At 45.6% G+C, this 17,864-nt stretch overlaps 1 protein-coding gene across 2 annotated transcripts in view; it reads right to left on the minus strand.

Moving 5' to 3' along the window:
• The window catches only part of SIAH1 (siah E3 ubiquitin protein ligase 1), a 57,517-nt gene extending 41,735 nt beyond the window's left edge, over nucleotides 1–15,782 (minus strand). For both annotated transcript variants that reach the window (XM_082270856.1, XM_082270855.1), the window contains exon 1: nucleotides 15,564–15,782. The gene's annotated coding sequence lies outside the window, so the exon portion shown is untranslated. The remainder of the gene's footprint in view (nucleotides 1–15,563) is intronic.
• Nucleotides 15,783–17,864: the final 2,082 nt, after the last annotated feature.

Consider the following 17,864-nt stretch of genomic DNA (forward strand, 5'->3'; position numbering starts at 1 on the left):
CACTTTTCAGCCGACAGGACAGCACCGGACAAAAGACGGCCGATCGTTCGGCCAACATTCGGTACGTGTGTACAGGGCTTTAGGGAACAGCTGACTGAGAGGAGGCAATTTCATCGGACCTGGAAAATGTCTTGTGCGCATGCGCACCGGGGCTCGCACCAGCTGGTGGTGACGTAGCATCACCAGAAGTGACGAGGGTCCGGAATTTTCACGGGTCCGATTAAATTTTAGAACACCGGCCCTAACAAATTATCTCTCGATCATTGCTACAGCGATGACAGAGATATCACCCTTCCAAACCAGAGAAGTACCGATATGACGCTGGTTGACAAGTGGTTAAAAATGAAAGTTTCCGTGTTGCTCATAAACAGCCAGTTTTGTTTAGATGTCTGCTTTCATTTTCTATACTCTGCTAAAGCTGACATCCGATTCCCAAGCACAACTGCAAATAGACTTTAGCATACAATTTTTGAGCGCTAGCAAAACTGTATTTTGCAAGTCATAAACAAGTGCAAAGATCACAGACTTCTAACGCAATGTATTCTTTATCATCACAGCCATGTCCCACCAAGGTGTTTAACTTGACAAAAATAGTAACTGAACCAGTTTTAAATCATGCAGACTTAAATATCATAACATTATTAACTAGTTTCTAAAAACAGCATTTACAACAAAACTGCAATAATCAACGCCATGGCTCGGTTACAATGCTGTCATGCAAACCATTACATGCACGAACAGCTAAGAATGGAGACATCAGGCTTAGCCTTGTGTACACAGAGGTTATCCTAAGCTCTCACATGCTACAGCCCTCTCCTGTTGGAACAATGGGTATGACAGAGAAGGCTCCCGCCCCAAACGCTGCGAGACCCCACCAGGAATGCAACCAGGCCTCTCCACGTTGGCACAAACACAGCAACACCATCCTTTTTATTCTACTATGCAAAAGACCAAAACACAAAGCCTGAACACAAGAAGCACGAAGCATCACAAGGTTTACATAACACAACTTCTCTGCAACTATCAGCGTGATGTTAGCAGCCTTGAATAAATACAAGTGTATAACAATACACCCTGACAAAACCCAGTACATAGGGACTGTTTTCACAATAACATACCGAGAAACTGTTTAGTGCCGGTGTTCCGTGAGAATTACCTACCCGTGAGAAAAACCTACCCCTCGTCACTTCCGGTTCACGGCACTGTATGTAATGCGGCGGTTACATTAAAATAACTGTGCTGCAATATGACTCATCTCCGCTCCTGTCCCGGTCACTTCCCTGCTATCGGCAAGTAAATATAAAAGCGGCGGCGGGTGTATGAAAACATACATCACGGAGCCGAGAGCCGCTTTTATATTTACTTGCCGAGAGCAGGGCAGTGACCGGGACAGGAGCGGAGATGACTCATAGTGCTGCACAGCTGTTTTATGCAACCGCCGCGCGGGTAGGTTTTGTTCACGGTACACCGACATATTTCCATACTAGTGCGCATGCGCACTAGTCAGCTTCTCGGTTCTTCCATCAGGTATCCGGAGCTCTGAGCATGCGCAGTGCTGCGCTGCTCAGCTGTTCCTGGCCGGAAGTGACGAGGGTAGGTTTTTCTCACGGGGTAGGTAATTCTCACGTTACACCGGTTCACATTTGTGCGATCACAGAGATCACATGTAATTTGGAGCGCACTGCTCCTAAAATTACATGCAATCTCTGTTCGGTGCAAATTCAGCCATACAGTTTGCATGGCTGAATTCGCACTGCAATCGCACTTAACTCGCACAGGCCCCTTTTTTACGTCCGCAGCAGAATCGGATCGCATGGTGGTTCACACTAGTGCAATCTGAACTGCCAGGGGTGCGGATGCGAGGCAGGAACACGCTGTATATTCGCAGCGTTCCCGCATCGCACAAATGTGACCAGGCCTTTTTTGACACTTTTTGTTTACATGTAACAATCAGTATCTTTTTGCTAGAAAAATACTTCAAACCCAGAAATATTATTTAAAACACAGGCCCTAGAGGATAAAAAGTTGGGTTTTGCAATTTTTTTTATGTCACATGGTATTTGCGTATGCAGTTTTTGGGAGAAAAACTGGATTTTTGTAAGAACTTAGGGCTCTTTCACACGGAGCGGACCGCATTGCGATCCGCTCCGGCACTTTTTTTTTCACGGAGCGGATGACTTGTGTCATCCGCTCCGTATGTCCGCATATCATCCCTTCTGTTTGCGGATGATATACGGACATAATGTAAGTCTATGGGCATTGCGGATGTTAGCGGATGACACCGCTGACATCAGATTTTGCTTCCTTTCCATTTTTTGAACGGAGGAAAAAATAGGGTTCGGTTTCGTTCCAAAAAACGGAACAGAACTGAAAGGAAGAAAATCGAATGTCAGCGGATGGTATTCCGCTGACATCCGCAATGCCATTGACTTACATTATGTCCGTAAATCAGCCGCAAAAAAATAGGATGATTTGCTGACATACGGAGCACCCGTGTGAAAGGGCCCTTACAGTAAAATCTTTTCTGGAGTCCATTGACAGACACAGCTCTTATGCTTCTTATAACATAGGGTTATGCTGCCCCCTACAGGAGTAGTACTAGGCAAGAAAAAAAAATTCACTGATACGCCTACAGGGGCTGTCCTTCACGGCATAACCCTACACACACTCTGCCACAAGCCAGTTCCGTAGCAAGCAGTAAAAAAGAAGACACAAACCACCCCCATAACAGAGGGGCGGGTACTGCGTCTGTCAATGGACTCCAGAGAAAAGGATTTTACGGTAAATCCAGTTTTCTCTATAGGCCATTGACAGAAGCAGCTCTTATGCTTCTTATACCATAGGGACGTCCCAAAGCCAATGTAGGTATTAGGTGTGGCAAAGAACGCAAAAAAAAAAAAAACACAACAGGTAATGTTTTTCCAAAGGCATATATATTAAAAAAGAATAGTGCGCAAATGCAAAAGAAATAACTACCAAATCTGAAGACAATCCATAAATAAAAATGGGGGTTTGGTCCCACCATATGGCCATATCGTGCTCAAGCCCACTACTGCGTCAAAGTACCCCATTATCAGTGGGTCCTACACTATCCATGAAAAAGAGATGAATCTAGCCAACTTGGTAACAAAGCCCAACTAGGAACTACAGGAGCTTACCCATAGAAATCAAATATAAACCCCTGAAAGAGAAAAAAAAAAAAAAAGTCTCTTTAAACAGCCGCCTGCAAAACTTTGTGGCCAAAGTATGCATCTGAAGATGCCAACAAATCTACCTTTAGAATTTGTAAAAGTATGCACGGACGACTAAGTCGTCGCCTTACACACTTGAGTAACAGAGGCCTAATGAGGATAAGCCCCAAAAGGCACTCAGCGCTCTTTGTAGGAAGCACTGCCACTGGGAAAGGAGGAACCTGACCCTTCAACGAATAAGCCTGTACAACCGTCTGCCTTATCCATTTGGATATAGTCCTCCTTCATAAGGCAGTAAGAAACTGGCTTCTGGCAGAGTGTGTGTGGGGTTATGCCATGAAGGACAGCCCCTGTAGGCGTGTCAGTGAATCTTTTCCTGCCTAGTACTACTCCTGTAGATGGCAGCATAACCCTATGGTATAAGAAGCATAAGAGCCGCGTCTGTCAATGGACGATAGAGAAAAATAAATAACTTTTTTGAATTTTTAATGGCAAAAAATAAAACAATACAATTTTTTGTAACATATAAAAGACGATGTTATGTCAAGTAAATGTATACCAAACATGTCACAATTTCAAATTGCACACGCCAGGCAACGGCGACAAATGACGCAAATTTCACTATCCATAGGCGATGCACCAACAGCCTTTACAGGTCACCACTTTAGAATTGCTGCCTAGTGATACCTCACGTGTGGGACGATCACTGTTTCCCTTTGCATGCAAGCCCGAAGGGAGAGGGCCATTTAAAAAATAAATCAATATTATTCATTTTTTATACTGTTGCAAAATGTTTTATAACTTTTATTGCTGTCACAAGGAATGTAAACATCCTTGTGAAAGCAATAGGCATGTGACAGGTACTCTATGGAGAGAATGGGGTTTTTAACACCCCAAATACTTCCTCAATCCAAGATCTGTGTTTTTGAAGGCTTTCGATTTTTAAAAAATGGTGCCGTTAAACCGGAAGGGGTGTCAGGTCATTGCTTATGGGTTACCATAGCTGAGAGCCAGCCAAAGCCGATCCGATCGCTCTGGTCTAGCGGTGGGATGGGGAAAGCCTGATCAAGCAACAGACGGTGGCGGGGAGGGCAAATCATCACCTCCCAATGCTTGTAAAAGCAATCCAGCAGCCAACCACCGGCTCTAAAAAAATAAAAAACTAAAAACTGTACCGGGATGGTGCCAGGCATCATCCCGGTATAACTGGCAAAAGTCCAGTGACACACAGGTACGTCACTGGTCTAGATGTAATTTTAGAAAACAATCCTGTGACGTATTTCTGTAGGTTAATGTGTACCACCCTAGTCATCAAACTACAAGTTTCAGTGACAGGGTATGCCTAAAGAGAGTTCATCTATCTTAGTGTAGTTCAGTTTGGTCTTTAATTATGTTGTAGAACACTCAAAACATCCAAGTAGCATGTAAAACTGGCAAAAAAAATAAATAAATAAAAAAGAATGCTTATAGCAAAGATGCACAAAACTGCCACTATGCAATATAAACTGCACCCTTATACAAAGAACGGAAAACACACACCTAACGCTGCTCAGATGCTACATTCGACACGTCACGATTTGCAATAAATGCCACCAATATGCAAGATACACACAGAAAAGGAAACATATACAAGCTGAATACCAAGCCAGATCCCATAGTGAGCCCCATTCATACACACTAAGGCCCCTTTCTCGCGGGGCGGATCCGCTAGCTCAGCGAAGATTGCTTCGTTGATCCCCGCTGAGCAGGCAGATGACAGGTCTGTCTCTGCTCACTGTGCAGAGACGGACCTGTCAGAGTCACGCTCTCCTCTATGGGGAGATCAGATGAAAACTGACAGCATGTCCGTTTTCATCCGATCCGACCCGCTGGACAGATGGTGAACGTATCACCATCCGTCTGTTTTAAGCAGATCTTGACAGATCAGATGACAGACTGGTGTCAGCGGAATCCGCCTCTCCATAGAGAATGGGTGGCCCCATCAGGTCCACCTGAAAAAACGGACAGGTGGACCTTATTGGTCCGATCGTGTGAAAGGGGCCTTAATGAAAATAAGCAACAGACAAAAAAAAAAAATGCTGAATTTTCACACAACATACGTATCCTCAAAAGAGACAACTGCAAGGCACAGCATACCATCAATCAAATCATACAAACACAGCAGCCAATTTGCAAAAACTGGGGCAAAACAGCAACCTGAATTCAACTCCCAAATGTAACAATGAAGCCGATTTTGTGATGCACAGAAACAGATACAAAACAAAGGAAGAGACACAAGGAGACTTGCAACAATGCCCAACATGCACACCATCATACTTGCAGCACCACAGGATGAAACCGAAAAAAACTAAACCCACAGCATATGCGCAACACAGACAATATACAATCTGAAAAGACAAAAAGACAACAAAAACCCATGCTGCAAAAAAATAAACAATTCCACAGACATCCAGTGTAGAACACACACAGCACATGGTGTCCCAGAAGAGACAACAGACACATGGCTAAGTGGTTTGCACTGTGGACTTGCAGCACAGGGGTCACAGTGGCAACTTCCTTCAATAGAGGAAGTTTCTATTATGCCTTACAGAATGCATAAGGCTTCATTCATACAAAAGGGCAAGCAAAATTGTGTGCGTTCCTGTGGTGCACAAAACTGCCCATCTTTTTCTTCATTATTCTTAATGGCACCCCAACACACCTTTGGAGAGAAACTGCGTGCCAAACACACACAAGTAACACATTTATTTATTTTTTTTAAAGTGCATTTTACTGTCATTCCAAGATAACTCCAGCACACCATGTGCAGATAATCAAACAGGACACTTTAACCCCCTTCCTGCCTCGGCCTCCCAGCCCTTTAGGTAGATTAAAATGCCAGGAGGCAGATGCAGACAACCCAATCAAGTGACCACTGTGATTGGCAAGCTCCCGATTGCAAGTATACAACGGGAGCTTTCCGTTATCTAGCAGCACGCATTTAGCACTGTAAACTGCTTACCTAGGGCCGTATATATGCTGCTGCTCAAAGCCCACCCACCGAGAGGCTGCATGCATGCGCCAGGTAGGCAGGAAGAGGTTAAAGTCACCAACAGAAGACTGCTGGTGACATTAAAGTGTCCTGTTATCTGACCAAGGTGTGCTTGCTATATCTTGAATTTGACTTCTGCTTTGACAGCACCAAATGCCATTTCACCAAAGCACCCTTCTATGACTGGGTCTCAATACTCTATGGCAGTGGTCCTCAACCCTGGCCTACAGGGCGGCCCACTAACAGGCCAGATTTGCAAGATAACTGAAATACATCCCAGGTGATAGCATTTGCTGCTCAGTGATTGCAGTACTCTAGTCTGCATCTCCCCAAGGTAATATTTAAAATCTGGCCTGTTAGTGGGCCCTGAGGACCACTGCTCTATGGAGTGTTCTGCACTCTCTGTATTTATGGTCTATGCTACTATTGCTGCTTGTAGGACCGCCTATTGAAATAAAGGGGCTGCCCTAAACATGCGTGCACCTAAACCTACAAAAATGCGGAAGTGCCACCACACCACCAAAGGTGTGATTGGAGAGTTAGGATTTGTTCTTTTTACACTACTGTCACCCTGATGAAGGCATCATGTCACCTCCTCACCCTCTGTTTTAAAATGATAGGAAAAAGGCCCCTTTTTATAAAAAAAATAAACGAGTTATACTTACTTGCTATGTGTAATAGTTTTGCACAGAGCAGTCCTGACCCTCCTCTTCTTGAGTCACCTGCCAGCACTCCTGACCCCTCCCCCTTGCTGAATACCCCCATAGCAAGCTGCTGCTATGGAGACACTCGTGTGCGCTTGCTCCCGAGCTCTGTGTATCCATAAGACACAGCGTGCAGTTCAGCCCAGCCCCCTTTCCCACTACCTGTAATTGACAGCAGTGGGAGCCAATAGCACCAGCTGGTGTGTCTCAGCCAAAGAGGATGAAGAGACCTGGGAGAGCCACTGCTTTTGTGCACATAGCTGGATCAAGAAGGGGGTCAGGTAAGTACTGGGAGGGGGCTGCTGCACACAGGTTTTTTTTTTTTTTTTTTAACTTTCATGCATAGAAGGTAATAAAATCAACATCCTTTACATCCACTTTAAACCCTAAAATACTGCATCCCGACCACTTGCATTGCATACTGCTGTAGTGCCGCCCCTCCCCCCCCCCCCCCCCCATTCACTTAAATAGGTCGCATTTGGTAGCCGACACTGCCCACCGAATGCAACAAGGAATCATTTTTGTTGTGCCATGATGTTTTGTGCTGTGATGCGTTTCCTTTTCAGCTTAAAGCGGAACTTTAGTCAGACTTTAAGGCCTCATGCACACAAGGCGTATGAAAAAACGAGCTGCAAAGCCAGTTCTGACGTCAGGAAAAAAAAACGCGCTTTTAGAAGCGTTTTGCATTGGCGTTTAGCAGCCTTTCTCTGCCCTCTTCTATTTTCCACTCAAATCCAACTACTACAGCTTAAAAATGCTTGAGGCGGCTTAACGCTGTATACAGCGTTTAGGAGCGTCAGGTGTTTTTACAGCCTAACGCTGCTGCTCCAGAACGCACTGACCCTGTTTTTTTTTTTTTACAACTTGAAAAGCCCTATGCCACTTACAGCTCCTAAAAGCCTGTGTGTGCATGAGGCCATCAAATAACATGAATGGGCATTTTTAGGCTGCAAAAAAAAAGTCTGACGCTCCTAAAAGCAGCTGTAAAAACGCCCTGTGTGCATGAGGCCTAAAAGTTGTAGAAAAAAAAAAAAAATACATGCAGCATGTAAAAACCTTGAAAATGTGATTTATCCACTTTATGTTTATAAATCTCCCATTAGGTATAAAAAGTCGTTTCTAAACACACAAACAATAAATGTCATGGCTGCCATTTTAACAGAGGGCAGCTGAAGCCAGCGCCCTCAGATTTCCGGGGAATTCTCTGCGGTGTACAACGAGTTTGCGCATGCGCAGTACACATCAGAGTCCGCGCTTGCGCATTGCATGTTGCCTCCGTATGTAATTTGTCTGTCTACGCCCATCTTTGCCTCCTCCAGCTTCCCTTCACCCTCACAAAAACAAAAAGCCTAAAGACTCCGGTGATTACTGACGAAAATATCCCAGGAGTCAATAGGAGCACAGTATTGACATCATTCGCCTACAAGGGGGAAGCAGAAAGTGAAGAGGAACAATTAAAGGTATTTGGAGATAGAAATTTTTTTTTTTCCCCATCCATTGGTATTTAAAGAGGGGGAGAGAATGCTATTCGAATGAAGTGTAAAAATAGACTGAAGAAACACTTTAAAGGGAGAGCAGAGAAAACACGTCTCAACCCTGTGTTTTTACCAATCCCCCGACAGCAAGTGTAACAAAGCCCTTTAAAAAAAAAAAAAAAAAAAGTGGCATGAATGAGAAAAAACAAACAGTAAACTGATTACAAATATATTACATAAATATAAAAATGTCCTACCACTTCCAGCCCAATATGACGTCCTGGACTTTAAGTGGAGAACTCTGAATGATGGGTGCTGCTGCAGACATTCTTTTCTGCCGGCGATTCCCTGCACCATAGGAACAATCATAGCGTGGCTGTTCAGTCGCTTGATCGTTTTTACAGGCGGTGGGAGGGGATGTACCCGCTTCCCTGTGCTATCGAAAAACTGGAGAAGGAATCCGCCAGCAGCGGAAGTTTACCATAGAGAATACAGAGGACCAGATGGTCCCCTGGAGTCTATATGATCTTTGGAGGCATGAGTGCGACTTTATGACGTCTCGTTGGCCCCGACAGACGTAAACACTGCCGTGTACTTGGCTGGAAAGTCTGATAGTGGTTTTTTTTTTTTTTTTTTTCATCTCAGTCTCTGCAGCCTAGAGGAGAGATTTTGGGGTCTTTTAGATCGCTCCATAAAGAGGACCTGTCATGCCCAATTCCTATTACAAGGGATGCTTACATTCCTTGTAATAGGAATAAAAGTGATCAAAAACAATAAAATAAAAAAAAAAAGGAATGTGTAGTAAAAAAAAAATTGAGAGTGCCCCTATCCCCACACGCAGGAGCGAACGCATACGTACGTCACGCCCTCATATGTAAACTGCGTCCAAACCACGCATGAGGTATCACAGCGAACCTTAGAGTGGAAGCAACAATTCTAGCCCAAGACCTCCTCTAATGGGCCATACACACTATACAATTGTCTTTAGATTTTTTTCCTTTAGATTTATCAAAACCATATAATATGAGGTCAAATCTAAACACTTTTAATTTGAATGCAATCAGGCCGGCCCTTTCACTACATAGTTGAAGTTAAATCTAAAAGGAAATCTAACAACAAAAGTTGTATAGTGTTTATCCAGCTTAAAGCGGTAGTATCCCGCTTTTTTACACTTTTACCTACAGGTAAGCCTATAATAAGGCTTACCTGTAGGTACAAATAATATCTCCTAAACCGGCATGGTTTAGGAGATATTTACAGCGCGAGCGGCGCATGCGCTCTGAAGGTCCGGGGGGGGACCTTCAATCTATTTGCCGGGAGCTTGCCGGAAAATCACTCCCGCGCGCATGCGCGGGAGTGACGTCATCGCGGCTCCGGCCAATCATCGCGCCGGAGCCGTCTCTTCCAGCCAATCACCGCCGAACCCGGAAGAGACGGCGAGGGATCATGGCAGCGCCCGCAGCGATGTCCGGGGGTCCGTGTCGGGGCTTCGTTCTAAGGTAAGTAATACATAATGAGCTAGTATGCGATGCATACTAGCTCATTATGCCTTTGTCTTGCAGGTTTTTTTTTTTTTTTGAACTTTGGGTTTACAACCGCTTTAACTCTAAACTGGTAACTTGTAGAAAAAATTTTAAAGCGTCGCCTATGCAGAATTTTAAGTGCCGAAGTTTGGCGCCATTCCACAAATGTGGGCAATTTTAAAGCGTGACATGTTAGGCATCTATGTACTCGGTGTAACATCTTCTACATTCCACAAAAAAATTGGGCTAACTTTAGTGTTTTGTTTTAATTCATGAAACTTTTTTTTTTTCAAAAAAAAAAAAGCGTATTTGAAAAATTGCTGCTCAAAATCCGTGTGACATAAAAATTTGCAACGACCACCATTTTATTATCTGCTTTAAAAAAAAAAAAACATATATAAAGTTTGGGGTGGCCTGAGCAATTTTCTAGCAATAAAAGGATGATTTTCTTTTTACATGTAGGAGAGGAGTGCCAGAATAGGCCCAGTATGGAAGTGGTTAAAAGATAAAATCTGTCAGGTTTAAAATGGGGTACACACTAGTAGAAAATCTGCCGAAAATTCCCGTCCGAGGTAAAATCGTACGATTTTCGGCTAGTGTGTACACAACTTTCAGCAGCCGATGCCGACATTTTCAACGAAAAAAAAAAAAAACGGAGGGACAAACACCAAAAGTTTTATCGTCTGTCCCCAGCACGACCAATTTTCGTGTAATGTGTATGCAGTACGTCCATGAAAAATCGGATACGAAAGACCGCACATGATCTGACGTGGCTGACGACCCAGAAGTCTAGGTACAAACGTTCCAAAAAAATAAATAAAAATCGGACGAGAAATTTAGTGAACATTTATGCACTGTCAACTTAAGCCTCGTACACACGCACTGATTGTTGGCCGTGAATTTTCAGGCCAACGTCCGATTGTCGGCTTGTTAGTATGATGCTTCCGACAACCGACTCCGACTTTTCGGCCGAACAAAATCTGGTGTGCAGGCTATAAAATTTTTGTTGGCCGTCAACAGAACGGCCGATTTTCCATCAGTCAGTACAGATTTCGGCAGACAAAAATCAGATGAGCAAGACTGGGCATGCTCAGAGAAGAAAAAACACACGGAAAGTAAACCATCACATGACATCACCTCTGTAGTTGGTTTTTCTTGGCCGAAAAAATTTGTGTGCAGTCTAGACCACATTTCAACCAACACAACAACACTGGACAAAAGACGGCCGATCGGTCGGCCAACAATCGGTGCGTGTGTACGAGGCTTAAAAACGGTTATGACACAGCGAGTCTGTTGCACCAGTTTTTGTTTTTATATCAATAAAAAGATTTAAAAAAAAAAAAAAACAATTATGACCGCTGAGAGAAAAATCTGAGGATATTTCGTCTGATTTTCATCAAGTGTGTACGAGCCTTAATAGATACACACAGAGGCAAAGGAGAGCGGTATCAGCACTCTATCCTAGATAAATGCCTCAGTGCTCCACACAAAATGAATAATGCAGCGACAGGTATTGTAGGCACTCAAAGGGCTCCTCCAGATGAACAAGAATGACAGTACAATAGTTCTATGGTATCAATGAACCGATGAGTCAGTCCACCTTGGAAAAAAAAAAAAAAAAATATATATATATATATATATATATATATATATATATATATATCTCTCTATCTTACACCTGACACAACTCCCCCAGCTTCCAATTGTGATAAAATCCCAACAAACCAGATTACTGATAATTAGAATGTTTATTGTGGTAACAAACCACGGAACTGTAATATTTATTATTTATTGTAAAAACAGAGCTGGAATCAGGGAAGGGAACGTCATTCTGCCTTCCCATCAGACGTCTCTCTCCGGTATTTCACACGCTCGGAGAGGAGGATTTCATGAAAGCGCCAGGATTGTAAACAATGACATATCAGCTCTGACTGTGGAGATCTGTCAATATTCTCCACCCACGGGCCGCTTTAGAGATCAATTTTTGGCACTTTTGTCAGCCAATTTTATTTTTTACCAACTATTACACTCATTTTTAGAAAAGCTGCATGGCAGACCTGATTATTTCCCCGATAAAAGAAAAGCCTTCCAATGTCCAAACACACACAGGTGAAGGATTCGTGAATCAGCATCTCATCAGAATTATTAAACAGGATTTATATAGTGTTGACATTTGCCACAGTGCTGCACAATGCACACCAATCAGCCATAACATTATGACCAATGACAGGTAAAGAGAACATTGATTATCTTGTTACAATGACATCTGAAAGTGAGTGGGATATTTTAGGCAGCAAGTGAACATGTTATCCCTGAAGTTGATGCTCCAATACAGGAGGCATGTTACTAGCCAGATAAAGTAAAAAAGAGGGGGGGGGGGGAAACAATGCAGCCACCACATATAGTGATTGGTAAGCTGCAATCTATGACATTGTTGGTTTTGAACCTAATACCGCATCAGTGTGAACCGAGAGCCTTAAGGATCTGCTACTGACAGCTCGGTACCACAGCTACCTTCAGGAGGTGGAGTCTATGCCCGGGCGGGCGGTCTAATGTTATGGCTGATTGGTGGAAAGGGAGACAGTACAGTTATGATACACCAGGGGTCTTCAAACTATAGCCCTCCAGTTGTTCGGGAACTACAATTCCCATCATGCCTAGTCATGTCTGTGAATGTCAGAGTTTTACAAAGCCTCTTGGGATGTGTAGTTCCGCAACATCTGGCGGGCCGTAGTTTGAGGATCATTGATCTACACCAATCGATCCTACACATCAGACAATTCAAGAAATCCAATTTGGACAATAAAAAATAAAATAATGCAGGAAAGGTATGAGAACTTGAGCATCTGTGCACCAATCGGCTTCCACCTTCCATTTCCAGAGCTCAGCTGAACAGACTGAAAATAAAAGTTGATTGGTCACTGGTACCCAAACTGGGGCAAGCTGTGCCTGGCGACTAATCAGCTTCCTTCTTCAGTCTGTTCAGCTGAAGCTTTGAAAATGAAAGCTGGAAGCTGATTGGCTGCCAGGCACACATTGCCCCAGTTTGGATAACAGTGACCAATCTGCTTCCATTCTCAGTCTGTTCAGGTGAAGCTTTGGAAACAAACTGAGGATGAAAGCTGATTGGTTTGCGGTTATCTAAACTGGGGCAGGCTGTGCCTGGCGACCAATCGGATTCCACCTTTAATTTCCAGAGCTTAGCTAAACAGACTGAAGATAGAAGCTGATTGGTCGCCAGGCCATTGGAAACCACATAACCTACTTTCCATGCCTTTTTGATGCAGAAAAAAAAACCGTACTGGATTGCATGTGGTGTGAACTGGTCCTCCGTGCCGGTTCACAAATACGTGATGTCAGACATCGCATGTGATGTGCAAGATGCGATGTCTGTGCCTTGTGAATTCAGCCATACAGATTGTATTGCTAAATTTGCATCGCATTCGGACACAACTCGCACAGGACCCTTTTTTGGGTCCGCACCAGAATCCGGTCACATGGGTGTTCACAGCTATGCGATCCGATTTATGTCTGAACTGACAGTTTGCACTGCGATATGCAAACTGATCTGGGGGTGTCGTTAACTTTGTATTGACATCCCCCAGCGATTCACATATGGCAGTGTGAACTGGATGCGATGCGGGAAGCCGCAGTGGAATCGCAGGGTTCCGGCATCGCATGTGTGTAAACCGGCACTGAAGGTTAAGAAAAAGAGGAGGAAAAATGCTCTGGACTGCATCTAAAAAGCATCAAAAACATGCTAAAAACTTGCATGCAGAAAAGCATCTGGGAGACATCCGGACTGAGTTTCTATGGCCCTGAAGATGGAAGCTGATTGGTTGCTGTTATCTAAACCGGGGCAAGCTGTGCCTGAACACCAATCAGCTTCCATCTTCAGTCTATTTCCAAAGCTTCAGCTGAACAGACTGAAGATGAAAGCTGATTGGCTGCTGTTAAACTGTGGCAAGCCATGCCTGACAACAAATCAGCTCCTATCTTCAGTCTGTTAACCAATGAAAGCAGGAAGCTGATTGGTCGCTGTTAACAAAACTGGGGCAAGCTGTGCTTGGTGAACATTCAGCTTCCATCTCCAGTCTGTTCAGCTGTGCTGTGGAAAAGAAAGGTTGAAGCGGATTGGTTGCCATGCACAACTTGACCCAGTTTGGATAACTGACCAATCAGCTTCCATCTGTTCAGCTAAATCTGTGGAAATGAAAAGGTAGAAGCCGATTGGTTGCCGGGCACGGCTTGCTCCAGTTTGGAGAACAGCGCCCAATCAGCTTCCATCTTCAGTCTGTTTAGCAATGAAAGCTGGAAGCTGATTGGTCGCCAAGCACAGCTTGCCCCAGTTTTGATAACCGCAACCAATCGGCTTCCATTGCTAAGCAGACTGAAGATGGAAGCTGATTGGGCGCTGTTCTCCAAACTGGGTCAAGCTGTGCATGGCGACCAATCGGCTTCCACCTTTCATTTCCAAAGCTTAACAGAAAGAAAATGGAAGCCGATTGGGGCAAGCTGTGCTTGGCGACCAGTTTTGATAACAGCGCCCAATCAGCTTCTATCTTCAGTCTGTTTAGCAATGGAAGCTGATTGGTCACCAGGCACAGCTTGCCCCAGTTTTGATAACAGCAACCAATCAGCTTTCATTGCTAAACAGACTGAAGATGGAAGCTGATTGGTCGCTGTTCTCCAAACTGGGTCAATCTGTGCATGGCGACCAAATCGGCTTCTACCTTTCATTTCCAAAGATTTAGCTGAACAGATGGAAGCTGATTGGTCAGAGTTATCCAAAGTGGGTCAAGCTGTGAATGGCGACCAATCAGCTTCCACCTTTTATTTACACAGCTCAGCTGAAAAGTCTGAAGACGGCAGCTGATTGGTTGCCAAGCACAGCTTGCCCCAGTTATGCTAATAGCGACCAATCAGCTTCCTGCTTTCATTGCTAAACAGACTGAAGATGGAAGCTGATTGGTCACTATTATCAAAACTGGTCGCTAAGCACAGCTTGCCCCAATCAGCTTCCATTTTCAGTCTGTTAAGCTGTGGAAATGAAAGGTAGAAGCTGATTGGTCGCCAGGCACAGCGTGCCCCAGTTTTGATAACAGCGACCAATCAGCTTCCAGCCTTTATTGCTAAACAGACTGAAGATGGAAGCTGATTGGGCGCTGTTCTCCAAACTGGGTCAATCTGTGCATGGCGACCAATCAGCTTCTACCTTTCATTTCCACAGCACAGCTGAACAGACTGAAAATTGAAGCCGATTGGTCGTCAGGCACAGCTTGCCCCAGTTTTGATAACAGCGACCAATCAGCTTCCACCTTCAGTGTGTTTAGCTGAGCTGTGTAAATGAAAGGTGGAAGCTGATTGGTCGCCAGGCACAGCGTGCCCCAGTTTGTATAGATGGAGGAATAGAAGATTGGTGAGAGGAGATACAGAGGAGGCCAGGAGAGGACAAAGGAGGCCAGACACAAAGAGCCTCCACTGAGGAGAGATTAGGGCCGGGGTGGGGGGAGGACAGGACGGATTATGGGGGGGGGGGGGAGATGAGGACACCCGGTACACCGGGGGGGGGGGGACTGTTGTGTGGGGGAGGGGGGAGGTTACCTCATGTTTACCTCACAACACCCGGCCTCACTCACCTCTGCTCGGCCGCCCCTCCTGTCAGGTGAAAGCCCGGCTCCCCTTCTTCCTCTTCTTCGCCGCCACCTCCACCTCCTCCTTCTTCCGCCGTTACCGGGGCTACCAGAGCGCGCGCGCCGACGGATCCCCCCTCACAGAAGGAGACACTGCGGAAGGGCTTGCGGGCGCGTGCACGGGGCGGCCCCTTTGCGTCGCCGGTTGTCAGTCAAAGACGCGAGGGCGCGCACGCAGGCGCCTGGCTAAACAAGAGCAGAGGGGGGAGTGTTTTTTTTCCCGAAGAGGAGGAGGAGCCTTCACTGTTATTGTCGCGTCACCAGGCTCTGTAGCTAGCGTGCTGGCCCCGCCCTCCGCGGCGCGCCTCTTCCCGCCCTTTTTTTGGTGAAGGGGGAGGTGCCTCAGGTGTGGTAAAACCTGCGCTCTATGCCGCTCCTCTTCCCGCCTTTTATTTATGAGGGGCGCCTCAGCGTGAGGTAACCTGAAGTGAGAGCTTTCTGTTTGGCTGCCAGGCCTGGACTGTGCTCTGTGGGGACAACCCCCAACCAATCACTGAGGAGTAATAAAGATAGTGGATCAATAAGGCAGCCAGATACCTGGTATTTCCAAAGAGGGGAAGGTTTCCCTCAAAATGTTTAACCAGTTCGCTGCCAGAGTAGCTTTTTTCACACGCTCGAAAAAATATATACATATTTAAGGCCTGAAGATTAAGTAAAAACCCCCAAACATATATTTCCTGAAGTGCGGGGGGGGGGGCGGCCAAAAATGGCTATGAAAGTCGCCCCAACAGAAAATCATAAACTTAACCACTTTCCGACAAGCCGCCCCAGTTATATGGCTGTGTTACGCGAAACAACGTAACTGTACATTGTTTCGTGTAGCACAGGTGTCAAACACAAGGCCCGCGGGCCAAATCTAGGCCACAGGTGTCAAACACAAGGCCCGCGGGCCAAATGCGGCCCCCCAGGCCATTTTATGTGGCCCTCGCACCTCTCCTGCAGCTGCGGCACCCCTCCCTTGTCTCTGCCCCCACCTTGCCTCCGCAGTCGGCAGCAGAGAGGACAGAACTCCTTTGCCAGATCCTGCAGTTCTCTGTGCATCCCCAACACCACCCTGCTTCTACCTCCCCTGGTCTCAGAATTCAGCAGACTCTGGAAGCAGACTCTCCTCAGGTTCTACTCCAGACCCTGCACTTCTTCCCAGATCCACCGCATCTCCTTCCTGGCAGCAGCACAAGGGGGTGCATTGTGATCTAAGGAAGGGTGAATGACTCTTGACATCTAATCTTACACAGCGCACTCCTCATCTTAAACTCTGTACACAGCGCACTCCTCAATACTGCACTCTGTATGTAGCACACTCCTCAATACTGCACGCTGTACGTAGCACACTCCTCAATACTGCACTCTGTACACAGCGCACTCCTCAATACTGGACTCTGTACACAGCGCACTCCTCAATACTGGACTCTGTACACAGCACACTCCTCAATACTGCACTCTGTACACAGCACACTCCTCAATACTGCACTCTGTACACAGCGCACTCCTCAATACTGGACTCTGTACACAGCGCACTCCTCAATACTGGACTCTGTACACAGCACACTCCTCAATACTGCACTCTGTACACAGCACACTCCTCAATACTGCACTCTGTACACAGCGCACTCCTCAATACTGCACTCTGTACGCAGCGCACTCCTCAATACTGCACTCTGTACACAGCGCACTCCTCAATACTGGACTCTGTACACAGCGCACTCCTCAATACTGGACTCTGTACACAGCACACTCCTCAATACTGCACTCTGTACACAGCACACTCCTCAATACTGCACTCTGTACACAGCGCACTCCTCAATACTGCACTCTGTACACAGCACACTCCTCAATACTGCACTCTGTACACAGCGCACTCCCCAATACTGCACTCTGTACACAGCACACTCCTCAATACTGCATTCTGTACACGGCGCATTCCTTAATACTGCACTCTGTACGCAGCGCACTCCTCAATACTGCACTCTGTATACAGCGCACTCCTCAATACTGGACTCTATACACAGCGCACTCCTCAATACTGCACTCTGTACACAGCGCACTCCTCAATACTGTACTCTGTACACAGCGCACTCCTCAATACTGGACTCTGTACACAGCACACTCCTCAATACTGCACTCTGTATGTAGCACACTCTGTGCATAGCACACCCCTAAACCCTGCACTCTGTACGTAGCACACTCCTCAATACTGCACTCTGTACACAGCGTACTCCACTCTGTACATAGTGCACCCCTGGACTC

Source organism: Pelophylax lessonae (assembly GCF_965119305.1).
Source record: "Pelophylax lessonae genome assembly, chromosome: 10".
NCBI classification, from domain to species: domain Eukaryota; kingdom Metazoa; phylum Chordata; class Amphibia; order Anura; family Ranidae; genus Pelophylax; species Pelophylax lessonae.